Source organism: Carcharodon carcharias, chromosome 9 (assembly GCF_017639515.1).
Source record: "Carcharodon carcharias isolate sCarCar2 chromosome 9, sCarCar2.pri, whole genome shotgun sequence".
Classification (NCBI taxonomy): Eukaryota; Metazoa; Chordata; class Chondrichthyes; order Lamniformes; family Lamnidae; genus Carcharodon; species Carcharodon carcharias.
The window spans coordinates 131262837-131280009 of NC_054475.1; the positions used below are offsets into that span (position 1 = coordinate 131262837).

The 17173-nt window shown below is 41.2% G+C and overlaps 1 protein-coding gene across 1 annotated transcript in view; it reads left to right on the top strand.

Annotated features, from left to right (window-relative positions):
• The window catches only part of LOC121281875 (ras-related protein Rab-38-like), a 33872-nt gene that overhangs the window by 1546 nt on the left and 15153 nt on the right, over positions 1-17173 (top strand). The gene's annotated exons all lie outside the window — the stretch shown is intronic.

The following is a 17173-nucleotide window of genomic DNA, read 5'->3' on the forward strand; positions in this document are numbered from 1 at the left end:
AGATTCTGGAGAATTTGGTGCTTCGGTGTCCTTGCTGCTAGGGGTAGGGATGTATGTGCACAGCAAGGTTTCACAAATGGCAATGAGAGAAATTTATGATCAAGATGTTGAAGATAAATGTTGACGAGGATATCAAACGCCCGTGATCTTCATCACAGGAAGAGATCAGAAGCAATGCTGCCTTACTGAAATGCCCAGTCTAAATTTTTATGATTCAATAGCGCAAGGGATTGTGCATGTTACCAGAACAGCACTGACATTCAAAATGTAAGACTTCTATGATCCCAGAGGTTACCTCTGAACAAGCCTGATCCCAGAGTGGAACCCAGCTTGATAGATCTTAACTTTTAATGTTTTAGATTTGTTTGGAGAGTAGCTACTGAACAGTCACAGGAGTCAGTTAATGAGCTTCTAACAAAAGCATAAGACTAGGAGCAGAAGTAGGCTGTTTGGCCCATCCAGTCTACTCAGCCACTCATGAGAGCAAGGCTGATCTGATAATCCTCATTCCACTTCCTTGCCTTTCCCCATAACCCTTGATTCCCTTACTGATTAAAAATCTGTATCACAGTGTTGAAAAAACTTAATGACCCAGCTTCTACAGTAAGGAATTCAGATTCACCACCCTCTGAGAAGTACTTCCTCCATCTGTTTTTAAATAGGTGCTACCCTCACTCTGCGATTAAGCCTTCTGGTCCTAGACTCTCCCACAAGGGGAAGCAACCTGTCAGCATCTACCCTGTCAAAGCCCATAGGAATCTTGTGTTTCAATAAGGTCACCTCTCCTTCTTCTTCTTACTGGAATTTAGTACAGGCCCAGCCTACTCAACCACTCCTCATAAGAAAATCCCTCCATCCCTGGGATCAATCTAGTGAACCTTCTCTGGACTGCCTCCAATGCCAGTATATCTTCCTTAGATAAGGGGACCAAAACTGTTTACAGTATTCTAGGTGTAGTCTAACTAGTGCTTTGCATAGCTTTAGCAAGACTTCCCTATCTTTATACTCGCTTCCCAATTACCTGCTGAACTTGTATGCTAGATTTTTGGGATTCATGCTTAAGGACCCTGAAATCCCTCAAACTGCAGAAAGTTGCAGCACATTATCCATTTAAATAATATTCAGCTCCTCTATTCTTCCTGCCAAAGTGCATAACCTCACACTTTCCCACATTATATTCCATCTGCCACGTTTTTGCCCACTCACTTAACCTATGTCCCTCTGTAGACTGTCATTCTCACCACTTGCCTTCCCACCTATTTTTGTCATCTGAAAGCTTGGCGATAGTACATTCATTTCCCTCATCCAAGTCATCCCCAGCACTGATCCCTCTCGAACTCCACTAGTTACAGGTTGCCATCCTAAAAATGCCCCCTTATCCTAACTTAGTCTTCTGTTAGCCAGTCCTCTATCCATGCTAATATACTACCTCCAACACCATAGGCTCTTACCTTAAGTGGCCTTGTGTGTGGTACTGTGTTGAACACCTTTTGGAAATCCAAATATATTACATATACTGGTTCCCCTTTATCTATCCTGCTTGTTACTCCTCAAGGAATTCTAATTTGTTGGGCATGATTTTCCCTTCATGCTGACTCTGCTTGATTATATTATGCATTTCTAAACACTCTGCTATTACATCCTTTATAATAGATTCTCAACATTTTCGCAATGACATATTAAGTTAACTGGCTTATAGTTACCTGTTTTCTGTCTCCCTTTTTTGAGTAAGGATGCTGCATTGGCAGTTTTCCAGTCCTTAGACTTTTCTGGAATCTAAGGATCCTTGGAAGATTACTACTAGTGCATCCACTATCTTTGCAGCGATTTCCTTTGGTATCCTAAGATGCAACCCATCGGGTCCAGGTGACTTATCAGCCTTTAGCCCCATTAGTTTCCCTAGTACTCTTCCTCTAGTGATAGTTATTGTATTTATTTCCTCCACCCCACCCCTTTTGTTCCATGATCATTTAGTATTTTTGGTATACTACTAGTGTCTCCTATCATGAATACTGATGCAAAGTGTTTATCCAACTCCTCTGCCATCTCCTGGTTCCCCATTATTTCCCCAGCCTCATTCTCTAAGGGGCCTATATTGACTTTGGCCCCTCTCTCCCATTTTATATTTAAAGAAGCTCTTACTGTCTGTTTTTATTACTTATTAGTTTACCCACAAAAGTTTATTTTCTCCCTCATTTTTTGGTCATCTTTTGTTGGTCTTTAAAACTTACTCAATCCCCTGTCTTATCACTAATCTTTGTCACTTTGTGTATGTTTTTTCTTTCACTTTGTTAACTATGGTTGGTTTATCCCCTTCCTACATTCCTTCTTCCTCACTGGGATATATATTTGTTGAGTCATGAACTATTCTTAAATGTCTGCCATTGTTCATCAACTGTCTTTTCTGCTAAACTCCTTTCCTGGTCCACTCTAGCCAACTCTGCCCTCATTCCTTTGTAATTGCCCCCATTTAAGTTTAGCACAGTTGTTTCTGAATGAAGTTTCTTACAATCAAAACTGAATGCTAAATTCCACCATGTTATACTCAGTTTCCTAGGGTATCTATTACTCCTGAGATTTATTAAACCTGTCTTATTACGTATTACCAGATCCAAAATAGCCTGATCCCTGGTTGGATCCACAACATTATTCTAGGAAACTGTCCCAAATACACTCTGAATTCTTGCTTGTGGTTACTTCTGCCAATTTGATTTTCCCAAGCTACAGGGAGATTAAAGTCACCCATGATTTAATATACTACCTTTTTACATGCCCTCATTATTTCCTGGTTTAGTCTCTAATGGCATAGCTACTGTTAGGGGGCCTATAGACTATTCCCACCGGTGTTGTTTTCCTTTTATTCCTTACCTCCACCCATATGGATTCTGCATCTTCTGATCCAAATTCATTTTTTGCTGTTGTGCTGATTTTTAACAAAGCTACCCTACCACCCTTTCCTTTCTGCCTGTCCTTTTGAAGTCACATAAGCCCTGAATATTTAGTTCCCAGCTTTGATCTCCTTGTAACCATGTCCCCATAATGGCCATAAGATCATACCCATTAACCTCTATTTGTGCCATTAATTCATTTATTTTGTTCTGAGACTAACGTGCATTTGAGTAAAGAGTAACTAATTTTGTCTTTTAACCATTCCCCCACTCCCAGCCCTTTGACCCTATTTGTTGCTTTTTTTGTACACTCCATCCCTTCCTGTCACATTCTGGGTATCATTACCTAAGTGGCTGTCCTGCAATGTCTCCATATCATTTTGCTTTGTAAGCCACCTTATCCCCTCCTGAGAACCCTCTACTGAGTTTAAAGCCCTAATTATTTGATTCACCAGGACACTGGTCCCAGCATGGTTCAACTGAATCCCATCCCACCAGAGTCCCTTTTACCCCAGTACTGATGCCAGTGCCCAATGAACTGAAACCCATTCCTCTCTCAAACACCAGGTGAGAGAGACTGTCCTTGGTATGGAATCAAGGAGCCTGGGAAAACTGTGGTTGGAGAAAACCTAGCATAAAGGAAGACGGTTGTTGGTCAGTCATCTCAGCTCCTGGACATCCCTGCAGGGTTTCCTCAGCCCAACTATCTTCAGCTGCTTCATCAATAACCTTCCTTCCATAAGGTCAGAAGTGGGCTGTTTGCAGATGTTCAGCACCATTCTTGACGACTCAGATACTGAAGCAACAGTCTGTCCCAATGCAGTAAGACCTGGACAATATCCAGTCTTGAGCTGACAAGTGGCAAGTAGCATTTGTACCATACAAGCATAAGGCAATGAGCATCTCCAACCAGAGAGAATCCAATCATGGCCTTTTGATGTTCAATGGCATTACCATTACTGAATACCCCACTATCATCATACTGGGGGTTACCATTGACCAGAAACTGAACTGGACTAGCATATAAATACTGTGGCTACAAGAGCAGGTCAGAGGCTAGGAATAGTGTGATGAGTAACCCACTGCCTGACTCTCAAAGCCTGTCCATCATCTATAAGGCACAAGTCAGGAGTGAGAGGAAATACTCCCCACTTGCCTGGATGAGTGCAGGTCCCATAAAACAAGAAGCTTGACACCATCCAGGACGAAGCAGCCCAGTTGATTGGCACCACATCTACAAACATTCATTCCCTCCACCACTGACAGTGGCAGCAGTATGTACCATCTACAAGATACACTGCAGGAATTCACCAAGGCTCCTTAGACAGCACCTTCCAAACCCATGACCACCACCATCTAGAAGGACAAGGGCAGCAGATAAATGGGAATACCACCTAGAAGCTCCCCTCTAAGTCACTCACCATCGTGACTTGGAAATATATCACCGTTCCTTCACAGCTGGGTTGGAAACCTGGAACTCCCTTCCTAACAGCACTGGGTGTACCCACACCACATGGACTGCAACAATTCAAGAAGGCAGCTCACCACCAGCTTCTCAAGGGCAACTAGGGATGGGCAATAAATGCTGGTCCAGCCAGCCATGCCCATTTCCATGGGTGAAAAAAAACTGAGCCACACATTTAGCTCCTTGACTTTATTTACCCTATGCCAGTTTGCCCTTGGTTCAGGTAGTAATCCTGAGATTATTACCTTGGAGGTTCTGCTTTTTAATTTAGCTCCTAACTGTTCAAATTCTTTCAGCAGAACCTCCTTTTGAGTACTAACAGATGTTGATAGTACCAATGTGGATAATGACAACTGGATCCTTCCCCTCCCCCTCCAAGTTCCTTTCCAGCCCTGAGATGTCCTTAACTCTGGCACTGGGCAGGCAACACAGCCTTCAGCCTCATGCCCACAGGAACAGTATCTATCCCCTAATTATACTGTCCTCTATCACTACTAAGCTCCTATTTCCTCCCCTCACTTGAATGGCTCCCTATGCCACTATGCATTCATCCTCTCTGCAGTCCCTGCTCTCGTCAACACAGTTTGCAAGAACCTTGTAACTGTTGGGAAATTTAAGGGGCTGAGGCTCCTTGAATGCTACCCCTTGGGCCCCCATACTTGCATCACCTGCAGTCTCACCCTCCTGTCCCTGATCACAGACCAAATTCAAATTATCTAATCTGTGGGATGTGACTGCCTCCTCGAACAGTGTCAGGTAACTCTCTCCCTCTTAACGTGGTGCAATGTCTGCAGCTCAGACTCCAGCTCCTTAACTCTGATCTGAAGTTCCTCGAGCTGCAAACACTTACTATAGATATGTTATATCTCTGGATCACCTTGGTGTCCAGCACACCCACATGCTGCAGCAGCAACACACACCTGTCTTGCCATGCTATCTTTTTATTATTTACTGTAATATTCCTGCTCTTAACACTTTATTAAAATTAATTATTTACACCAGTATCGATCTTATACTTAACAAGCTATTTTTAAAGAGAAAATAAAAACTAAAGATCTAAACAAAAACACTGAGTGTGGACTTTATTTAAAACAGAGCAGGGAAACTACATTTAAAAACTGCGGAGAGCAGCTGATTGGGGAGTATTTCTAGTCTTTAGATTAAAATTAAGGTCTATAGTGTTTAGAAAAGCATAACACATTCATCAACAAGAAGAGATTAACTATATTACATTACTCCTTCACCCACAACTATAACTTTACAAATATATACAGATTTGTAAGGATAAGTGACAAAAGCTGTCTTATGCTTAAACATAGTCTTTGTAAACCTATGGTGACTTGTAGTCAAAGATGCCACACTTTGAAACCAAGTGACATGCCACCTTAAATGGATGCTATGGACCTCTCCTCAACTTCCCCCAGATACTTGTCACACTGAACCAACCGGTCTTGCTGCACTCCACCTTTCACACAAGGGATTCTAATCTCCACTGTCCAAAACGTCACCTTGGAATCTTCTCCCAAACTGACACCTCCTCTCAGATGCTTTCCACAAGGGTTCCAGGATTTGGAACTCTCCTTCTGATCCCTTCTGTAGGTCACCACATGCATTCAAGCTGTCTTACACACACACACTCTTACTGACTCACTGCTTCTCATGCCCATAGCAAAGAGTTATAGACCTTCAGTTATTTCTTTTGACCTTCTTGCCTCATGCAAACTATTGTTAAATCTGCTTTCTGCAGCTTTTGACTCTTTAAATCTGAAGCTTGGAGCCTTTCTCTCTGCCTCTCACTCTTAATTTTATTAATAGGACCTTTTCCAGGTTCTTATCCTTTCTTTGACTAGAATGTCTGCTTGGGACTTTCTCCTGTTCCACTCCCCTGGATTCTTTGGGTCTTTTCTTTAGCTTGTGACTTGCTATCTGTCCCTTTTGCTCCAAACTCTCTCTGGCAGCTACTTTCAATCAACTTTAGTTTGAACTGACTATCTGCCCTTTCTAGGCTGCTTCTGCCTGGCAGCTGTCTTCAATAAAATGAACTCGACTGCTGTTCTAGTTCTGTGTCTGTGGGAGGGACCTGCCTCTCTGGACCCCTGTTGCTGGGCAACAGCCCAGTTTCTCTCCTTGTTTGTTTAACTTAGCTGCAACAATCTTAAAACTCATTAGAAATGCAAGCATCTTTTAAAACTAAAACTCAACCTGACCTTTAAATTTGATTTGTATCTGTGTTAAACTTTAAAACTAAAACTCATTCCAAACACCACAAATACAACTTAAAACTATTTTTCTTTCCTAACACTGGAGTAAGTTCAGCTTTGCAGCCAGTCACAAGAAGTGTTGCAGTAAATTCTACTGATTTTAATTAAAGGAAAAAATGTAGAAGTTATTTAAAATTATTGGCTCAAATAAGCAAGTGATATTTAACATTTCAAAACGAATGCTGAAAATATCCCTTTAATTTCAAATGATTGTCTTAGTGAACAGACTGGAGGGCTGATGTCATCAAGCTGAGCTGTACAGGCCGAGACAGGCTTGTAAAACTACTGGTGCAACCACAGCTAGTTAAATGGCTTGTAAATATGACATTCCATTATATAGTATTGTAACTTGTAAATTGGCTGAGTTTTCATCTTGTTGCTCATGTAACTGAGGCTCACTTGGTTTGAGGAAAGCTGGAATATTGATGTAGGAGGTAACAGTGAAGGAAAGAAAATCTTTGTTCATTTGCTTTTTGCAGAAATTTGCTTTTTGTTCTAATGATCTCTAGAGATTTGGAACTGTATATTTACAATTCAACTATAACTTGGAATGTTTTAAAACCTGTTCTAGTCTCCGAAGTACAATAATAATTCCATGGTAAACCCTTCCCCTTTTACTAAGTTGTACACTTAGTCATGTACCACAACTCATCACAACTTATTTCCAGATCTTGTCACTTATAATTGCAGTGACTGGAATGCCACTTGAATGAATATTCTTGTTGTGAATGAACCATTGAATAGTACAATAGGGAGAAGGAAGCTGTCCATTGTATCTGTGCTGGTTTCTTTTTAAGATCGATCTGTTTAGTCCCAGTCTCCTCTCCCTGTTATCCCTACATATTTTCCAAATAAGTAAATCCTTTTTTTTTTGAAGAGAAGCTGGAACTACTGTTTGTTTCTTTCAAGGAAGTTGACTTATCTTAATGTGTTGAGACCTTTTTAAAAAAAAAATACAATCTACAATTTTATTTCCTTTAGTTAATTTTATCTGAAACTATTCCTGCCTTGAGTGCCAACATAACAGTGGAAGAAAGTAACATGGCAATGCTTCTAACAACTTAACAGGTCTATCATTTAGCAGAAATAAAAATAGCTGGAAAAACTTAGCAGGTCTGACAGCATCTGCGGAGAGGAATACAGTTAACGTTTCAAGCCTGTATGACTCTTCATCAGAACTGATGAGTCAGTTGGACTCGAAACACTAACTGTGTATTCTTCTCTGCAGATGCTGTCAGACCTGAGTTTTTCCAGCTATTTTTATTTTTGTTTCAGATTTCCAGCATCCACAGTATTTTGCTTTTACCATCATTTAATAGCCTGATATGTTGAACTCTGCAGATGAGGTGAGGTGGTTTTGAAACCTCCTCTTGTAAAAATGCTAATTGTCAGCTTTAAAGGTTTAGTTGGCATGTATATAAATTGTATTCACTAGTCAGTGATTAATGAGGGCACATTTAAGAATCTCAGAATTAGAGGCTAAGTTTACAATTTCCCAGGGCTTTTTAAAGTTGTGGAAATTTACCTTATACACTTATTCATGCACATAATGTGGGATTCTGTACTCAAAACTATTGAAGTTTCTTGAAGGGGAACTTTTCATTTCCAGTTGCAAATTAAATCTTCACATTTTACCTTGCTTTGTGGTAACACTCAACAGTTTATTTTCAAACACAAGGGGCTGGATTTTCACTATTGAACTGGGTAGCTTGAGTCGGGAAATTTCCTGACTCGGGGAAACCTGTCACATGCAATTTTCACTACGGTGGGGAGGAAACGGGGTGTGAACAAGTTGGGCCTGCTGCCTTCAGTGGTGGGCTGGTTAGAAGGCCTGCCTCAGTTCTCCCATCAGGCCAGTTTTATAACAGCCCTTGCCATTCACTCATCATCCACTATGGGCAGACCTCAGGAGCCAGGTGGAGATGGGGGAAAAAAAATAACAATCTAATACAGCTCTCACTCCACTTGATACTGGGGGGGACAAAACTTAGATGAAACTCATCTAAGTGGACACATGTACAATTTATTGAAAACAAGCAAACCTCTGTTCAGTAGCAACAGACAGCTAATCCATAATCTTTTAAAACTCAGTGAAAATGCAAACTCCCCCACCCTCTGCTGAGAAGTGTTTTTTGAGCTTTTGAAACTCAAACATTTACCTTGGTTGTAATAGCAGCCTCTGGGAAATGTTAACTATTAAGTTTATCAAAACTGCAGGAACATAGGATAATTTCGCTAAGCTACACCAGAGACCTTATCGATCAATGCACTCCATTGGTGTCTCTTTTCTCTAACAGCTACAGTCTGTTTTTCAGATCATGGCACTTGAACCTTCTTCCCCGCACCACCGCACCCCCCCCCCCCACCTTCCAAAAAGTGTTAATATTCTCTTTTCCCCCATCAGTTTGTGACTTCCATTCTGTTTCAGGGACTGTACCCACAGTGAAAATGGGATCTGTTTTCAAATGGCCCTATTGAATTCTGGTTTCCTACCTGTGATTCATGTCTTACACCCTTTCCCCTACCAGCAAAAAGGAATCTGCTGATAAATGGGGGCAAGACTTCCACATTTGGGTCCTGCCCACCATTTTTAAAGGCTTCAAGTCAACCTGACTCCACAAAAATCTGGCCCAAAGATTTAGCTCCTGATGAGGTGAAATTGACCTTTCCTTAACTGTTGCACAATTCCCCTAAACGCTAGGAGTTTTCTCCATTCTAGAGACATTCAAATAGGTGAGGCAAGAGAAGATGCTTTGAGCTGAGCTTTTTAACCATCCTGAGACATATGTTTGAGCTGACTTCAAGTTTTTCCCTATAAAGGCTAATGCATTTTTTCCACTTTAAGTCCTTTTCCTAAATAGGAAAAGTTACTGCCTTATGTATACAGTGGTGCCTAGAAATTCCATGTTGTTGCAGTGATGACCTTGTGTTAAACTAAAGAATTCCAAGGATGTTGTTTTGTAATTTGTCATTGGATTCTAACCCTGCAGCTCTCACTATGCTACTTGCTAACCTTGAATCTATTGTTTTGAAATGATCAGCATGTCTATCACTGCCCAGACTCCCCTAATCTACCACTCATCAACCACAATTCCAATTTTTCAAAACACATCCTGCCCTATGCAAGCCCCCTCCCCACCATTTGTGATCTTTGTCAGTGCAGGAAATTTAAAATTCTTGTTGCTCTGGTTATGCTCCAACTTAATCTCCTCCTCCCTTCTGTTCTTGACTCTAGTATTCTGTTTTCTTCCTGCCATCAATGCCATTGGTGGCAAAGTCTTCAGCTGCTGCTTTGGTCACCTACCTTTGCTCAACATCTAATTTCCTTTTGTGTGTTTGCATCACCCACTTTCTGTAATAGACCTTGTAATTCTAAGGTCTGAACTGCACTTGTTAACTGGATATTGAGCAGAATAATAATAAGGTGCCAGAATCTCAAGAGAGCCAACGATGCTTGTTGAGCTGCACTGGAGACCTAAATTTTGGGCCATATGTAGCTACCACACTCCAACCTGAGTCTTCAGATGTATTTCTTATGGCTGGTATGCATTTTATAGGCCTGGAAGCTCAAAGACTGCTGTTGCCTCAATATTTGAGAAATCTTGATATGTAGATTTAGGATTATCAACAGGAGATATAGTAAATGAATAGGAAAATAGATTCTGGACTGTAAATGTAGCTATTATTGGTCATGGTGCACTCCTATATTGTCCACAAATGAGAGCTTGCACTTGTTGCAGCAGTAAATGTCCATGGGGTGTGGCTATGGTAAGTGATATGACAAATTCTAAGCATCAGGCGAGGGGCAGTATGCTACCCCTCCAGCCTGCTATGCCAGGCCAGTGTATACCTTTACTTGGGAATCATGGCTTTTTTTTTTCTTTATTCCTTTCGGTCTAAGAAAAGATGTTTAGGAGTGGTTGGAGATTCACTTAGAGGCAATGATATCAAATGATTTAGTATTTTTCCTGGAACTGAGTGTCAATTTACTACAAGAGAGCAATAGGTGTAAATCAGTGCAACTTCCCTTTTGCATAATAATAAAACTAGAATATTCTACATTACTGCACCTGAGTACTTGTGCACAACTTAACCAATTAATGTTTGTATTCTGACTTCGAGCCTCTATTCCATCAGACAGATGGGGGTCTTGGGGGTTTTCCTGACCAGTGGCTTTCAGTTCTGTAGGGTAGGCCTAACAGAATCAAGTACCATTCAGAGGTACAAATGGCCACTGCTGGGCCTCCTACTGCCAGGGCCCTCAATCACAGGGATGTCCTGCCTGCTCATTGAGAGCAAAGTAGAGGCCAGTAGTTCCAAGTGGCAGCTGGTGACAACACCCATCAAAGCTCCAGGATCATGGCACCCCGGACCAAAGGTGGAGGTCTTGGGTGGGGTAGCAGTGTGACCAGAGGCAAGGGCAGTGGTCATGTTCAGTAACCCCATGATGCCATGGTCCAGAGAACCACCAGGGAGGCCACTGGCAAACTTGACAAGTTTGCTGGGTAACCTTTAGGAGGCATGTGAAATCTGTGTGGCCTCTATTTAATCCCTGGGCTAATTTTTTTTAAAATTGTGATGGGCTCAAGGATAATTAGTGTCAGTTGGCTCATGAGCCTAATGACAATGGCAGCGCACCCCCCCACCCCCCCCCCCCTAATTGGAAGGTGCCTTTGCTGCTGCAAGGGAGACTGGAGTGTCTTCCACATTCCTGGCTGCCATGATTCCTGCTGTGACACTGCATTCAATCTAACCTAATGGGTGGGAGTGCTCTTGAGATGCTTGGATTACCCAGACAAGCTAATAAACCATTTTTATCTGTGTGGGTGATAGGAGGAAAAAACAGTATATTTGAGAAATGCTCTGGGGGCAATGGTTAGATTTTGAAATGTAACCAACCAATCATTTTTCTGTTGCCAACATCTCTCCTGTGTGGTGACCTTTGCACCACCTGAAACTAAATCCCCTTACCTGCAAACCAATTATTTTCTCCCTTGCCTTTTAAGGCAAAAAAAGATACAATCATGAGCTAGTTTACTTGTAACTGTGTGATGCAGTGCAGGTTGTTGTAAACGATTGTGGTTCACCAATTAACATAGCTAGTAAATTTTCATTGGAAGGAACTGAAGCCAAGAGAATTTGCATTTATACAGCCATCCCAAAGGACTTCAGCCATTTGCAGTCACTTAATGGGGGAAATGCAGTCGCTGACTTTTATATAGCAGGTCCCCAAAAACTGCTGTGATAATGAACAAATAATCTGAATTGCCCTGGGTGCTGGGGAGATCCATCTGCTCTTTTGAAAGTGTCATGGGATTTCTTGCACCTCCTGAATCAGATGGTGGCCTTTGGTTTAATGTCTCATCCAAAAGATGATACTTCCAACAGTGCAGCAGTCCCTTTGGATGCCAGCACCACCACCCCCCTGCCCAAACCCCAATAAAGTCTAATGACCAATCTTCAAGTTTTAAGCTTTGATTAATATTGTTCAAATTTGGCATAAAGTCATCATAGCCAAACTTGATCGTCATCCTCCTGTGGGTTCAGTTCATTGTGGTCATGGGCAGGAGCTTGGGCTTCTCTACTAATTTCTCCCTTGAGTAGCTTGAATACTGCTGCCTTCTTATGTTGAGATTAAAGTTTGGATATGCTAATGAGCCAACCCCAAGGTAACTTCGTTTTCAATACTTAGAACACCAGACCCAGCAATAAATGCTGTGCTCTGTTCTAATTCTATTTTTGCTTTTTGTCAACATGGGTGCCAACTATTAGAATTTGCATGGTACTCTAGGCTGGAAACTGTAGGTAGTAACCAGCATGTACTGAACCTGTATTTAAGTACCAACACAGGATGTCCCACTTCCTGTTTGATTTCTACACAGCATAGGGGAATTATTGAAAAGTGCTACAGTGAACCTGGTAACAGATGTACAAACTTGTGGTCCAGCTGTTGTGCCTTATCTGGTGACTGGCCAGTTCCTTTAGACAAGGAAGAGGATCTTGATCAATGACTACTTTTTGTTTAACACCGGATGGTATTCTAAAGCTGATGTATTGTCATAATGCTAGTCCTCATATTAGCCTGACAATTTAGTATTGATCACTAATTTTAGCAATAACCCATGACCTTTGCAGTGTACATCTATCCCTTATGACATAACAGTGCTCTTGTGGGAACTTAGAAGGAATTTATGCTAAACAAAATCTTTCAACCACTTAAAAGTAGCTGTGACTAAGTTGAATTCAAATATTTGAAATAATAGTCCTATAATACGAGCTTGCAGGGGGGCATGTACTGCTTGTAACTAAAGCTGAATATGTCCCCCATTCCTGTAACCAATGACATTGCCCACCATTAGTTGAATTTCACCTTGCCTGTTTTTAATGTTGATCAACAATGTAAGAAATAAGAGCAGGGGTAAAGCCTCTGAGCCTGCTTAACTATTTAATTCAATCATGGCTGATCTATCTCCCCTCCCCTTTCCTACTGCTCCCCATAAGTTTCAAATCAATCTGTCCTGAAGATGCTAACAATCCACAATCCTCTTAGATGACAACTTCTCTTTCAATGTTTAACCATGCATCTGACTTTACCTGAGGTGGTTGCAATATTTGAATATAAATCACGAAGGGCACTATTGGCCTCAGTCACTTTTTGACAATTGTTTGAGCCATTATGTTTGACGATAAGCCAAAGGATACGGTTACAATCCCAATTGATGATACTTCACAAGCCAGATCCAAAGTGAAACCTGGTTTGATAGAAACTGGAGGAAAGTTATTGAACAAATTCACAGGAGTCTGAACTTATAACACAGTTTAATTTTTATTCTAACACCCAAAGGTTGGAATGATCTCCATACAAACACATGATTCCAATTCCCACTCTTTTACAGAAACACAAACCAGTGAAGAGTTACACTCAAAGGCTTCCTGCTTTGGACTGGCACAGTTGCACTTTTTTTTCATTAAATTGCCCAATTATCTCTTTGCAGCACTCAACTGTTTCTTTGCTTTGTAGTTGAGCTCACTAAACTTCATCTTCCATTAGCACCTCTGCTGAACTGATCACTTTACTGAGTTCTATTCAGTTAACTACTGTCCCAGCAGCCTTGGCTTTTCTTAACATAAAATTCTTGTCCTCTCTGGCAAACAGCTGTCTCAACTCCTGTCTTTTCTTTGTCATGTTCCTGGACTACTGCCACCAGGCAACAGTACTTTGTGGGGAGAAAAACAGTCACTCAATTTTTTAATCCATCTCAACTTCAGGTCATTAAAAGAATGTATATACAAATAAATCCAAAAGACCTGACCTTTTAGTCAGGAATGGTGAGATTAAGGGGGGAGAAAAGATTTAGTGACCTGGGCAATTAGTGTATAATGTAACCTCAGACAATATAATAAAATAAGAACAAATACTCTGCATGTTTGGCAGCATCTGAAGCATGAAACCTTCAGTTTGAAAAGTCATGCTGCTGCCACCAGACCTGCTAAGCATTAGATTCAAAATGCTGGAGGCTCATGTGTATTTCTTACTGCTCTCTGCTCCATGTGGCTGGTAGACTGAGACTGATGCATGTTGCTCAACCCAATACATGACTCCAGTGCAGCAGTGTGGTACTCCCAGATGTATATTCTCAACAGTTTGTTCTCTTTCTTCACAAACAATACAACAAAAAACATAATTGGTCTAATCATTTAAGTTCTTGATTACCAATCAACTTTCATAAACTGAACATGAGTCTTTTATAGTTTGTTTTCATCAATTATTCAGTATTGCTTGGGTGGTAGGATGTTATGCCTCCATCTTGTAGAATCGGTATTCATCAGAGTTGGCATACTGCTAGGTGATTGTGTTGCTCCTGCTGCTGCAGGAGTCACTATTGTGTTGATGTTACACTGCTTGTTGATGATGCTGATGTGGTTAATGTTGATTTTTTCTAGCTTGGATGTGGGTTAAATAAGGATGCTGTTCCTTCACACTTGCTTACTTGTTTTGGTATCAATGATGTATGACCTTGGGAGTATTGGCTTCACTTAAACTTTTGGTGGGTTCCAAGTTTTCATGATTGGATGCTGTGTGTACAGTTTGATCTTCAATGCTCAGGCAGGATTTAGCATGCTTGAAGTGTTGACCACCTCCTGTGCATCAATAAGTTGTCTTACTTTCTTCAGGTGACCAGAAGCTAGTATCTTGTCAATGTTCCCTTCCTCTGTTTAACAGCTCTGCAGTGATTTCATTCCATCTTAGTCTTGAACTGCAAATGGGAGTAACTCCTAAGGCAAGGTTTGGGTCATCCTTTGTCTTGGCACACTGAGGGTTCTTTTAACTGTCTGGATATGTCTTTCCATAAACCTGAGTCCCCTTAGGTAATGTGGTGATGAGCCCATAACTGCAAAAACTGTTCACCCTTAATTCTCTGGAGGTGGATTGGGTTCCATTGTCACATCCTTTCAGGAATTCCTTGCTCAGCAAACAGAATTTGTATTGCTGAGATTGTAGCTCTCAAATTTACTTTTTGAATAAACAGAACTTTTGAATAGCAGCCTGCAACTGAGTTTCTTGATTTGGTTTATGCCATGGTCTGGGTGGTACTTCAGTAGTTACCTTTTTATTCTTCTAACATGGGTTGCATATAGTATTCTTTCAATGTTTTTCTTTGTCTCCAGTACAGTTGATCACACTCTGAGCTTGTATTTCTCCATTCTAATGTGGCCTTCATGCATTGTCTGGAGAAGTTCTGCATCGTTGTGATTCTATATCCAGCCAGTAGCAAAGTATCTTAAGTTGTTGGTCTCTAATAGACCAGTAAGTACTATTATATCACTACTGTGCTTGCTGTATCTAACAGGCCAGCCCTGGATCACTTGCTGAGAGCATCTAAATCTTCTTTGCTGGTCTCATATCTAATATGTCTTGGTTAGTGGTATTGTGTTCACTAGGTATTGGAATTTTATACCTGGACCTTTTTTATCTCCTGTTTGTCCTATGGTGACAACCAAGATGGGACTTTGGCTGGCACAATTTCTCTTCCTGGTTTGCATTTCAGGTTGTAAGCTTAAAGCCTTGGGTAAACTAGAGTTTTGCTGATGCTCTGTACAGATTTTCCTTCTGCTACTGGATGATCAGTCTCTACTATGTACTTTCCCTCAGATATATGGAATTTCTCATCCATATGACTGCCAACATGCAGAATTTTTGGCATATCTGATCTCAGCTGAGAGCTTTGGATAGGAATGCACTGTCTTCCCTTGTATCAGGGCTGCTCCCAGACCTTTAGTGTATCTACTTTCAGAGTGACATGTTTTTGTTGTATGATAGACTTATCTCCTTGCATACTACTACTTTGAATTTAACACCTGCTCCTCTTCCTCATGTGACTCTGACCACTGGTACTCAACTTCTTTCAGTTCTCATAAGTTTGCTGTGTTCCTCAGGAGGTATGTAACCAAGCCAAGGAAATTTCTCCACTTTCTTGTCTATTGGAACTTTCATTTTGGGGTTGGCTGTGACTTTTTTGGAACTCTACTTGATTCCATTAGGTGTGCACACTATTCCAAAAAACTGTCATTCTGTCACCTTCAATGCATTTGTCTGCATTTAGCTTGATCCCAGCTTCCCTGGTATTCTTGACGGCTTCATGTCTCTGATCCAGATCTTTTCTTCTAATACCATAGATCTGGGTATCATCTATGCGAACTACACCTTTTACATCCTCTACCTGTTGCTGGAACACATCCTGCCCCCCTTTTAAGCCCAAAAGATAGGCGCAGGAATTTGTAAACCAAAGGCTCTGTTGTCATCAATGAAGGTTCCTTGTTATGCTTCTAAGTTCCACGGCTAGCTTGATGGCAGAAATGGCTGAATACTTCATCCAATGCCAATGCTGGTGTGATCTCTTCCAGAATTGGATAGTGTAAAGATCTTTGGGATCCAGGCAAATTCTGAGCTGTCCATTTTAGCTTCTCTCTCAGATACTTGATCTTTCAAAGCATCCAAATACTGGGTGCAACTTGATTTGTACCAGATTGTCCTTCTGATCAGCTTTTCATGGGTGTACTACCTTTTGAGCCTCAGTGTGATCTTGTGGCTTACTGCAGTGAGCTGCAGCTCTAGCAACTGCTCAACCCTAGGATAACAGGAACCATCTGGTGATGCAGAACGTGTCCCTCTTTGAATTATTCCTAGCTGCCAAATCCCATCTCTGTCTTACCACCACCTCCCCCCCGCCCCCCCAAACCCTCATTGTTTGGTTTCAGAGCACCTTTACTTGGATAAGCATTTCTTTAAAATTTTTAGCCAAGATTTTGTTTGTTCCTCCTTGCTCTGGTATCAAGCTTCAGATTTATGGTTGTGGGTTTATTTCTCACTTTCTGATCTGAATGGTTGAGAATTTTTGTCTGGGAACTCTCATCCAGCTGCTTCATTCAGTATGGTTCCTATATCTATTGTGTCCTCAAACTAATCCTCTTCTAAGCTACGGATGTTTTTTTTTTTTTTACTACTTTCACCCTGTTGCATTGCTCTGCCTCTAACTTGTTTACCACCTTCCTTCCTT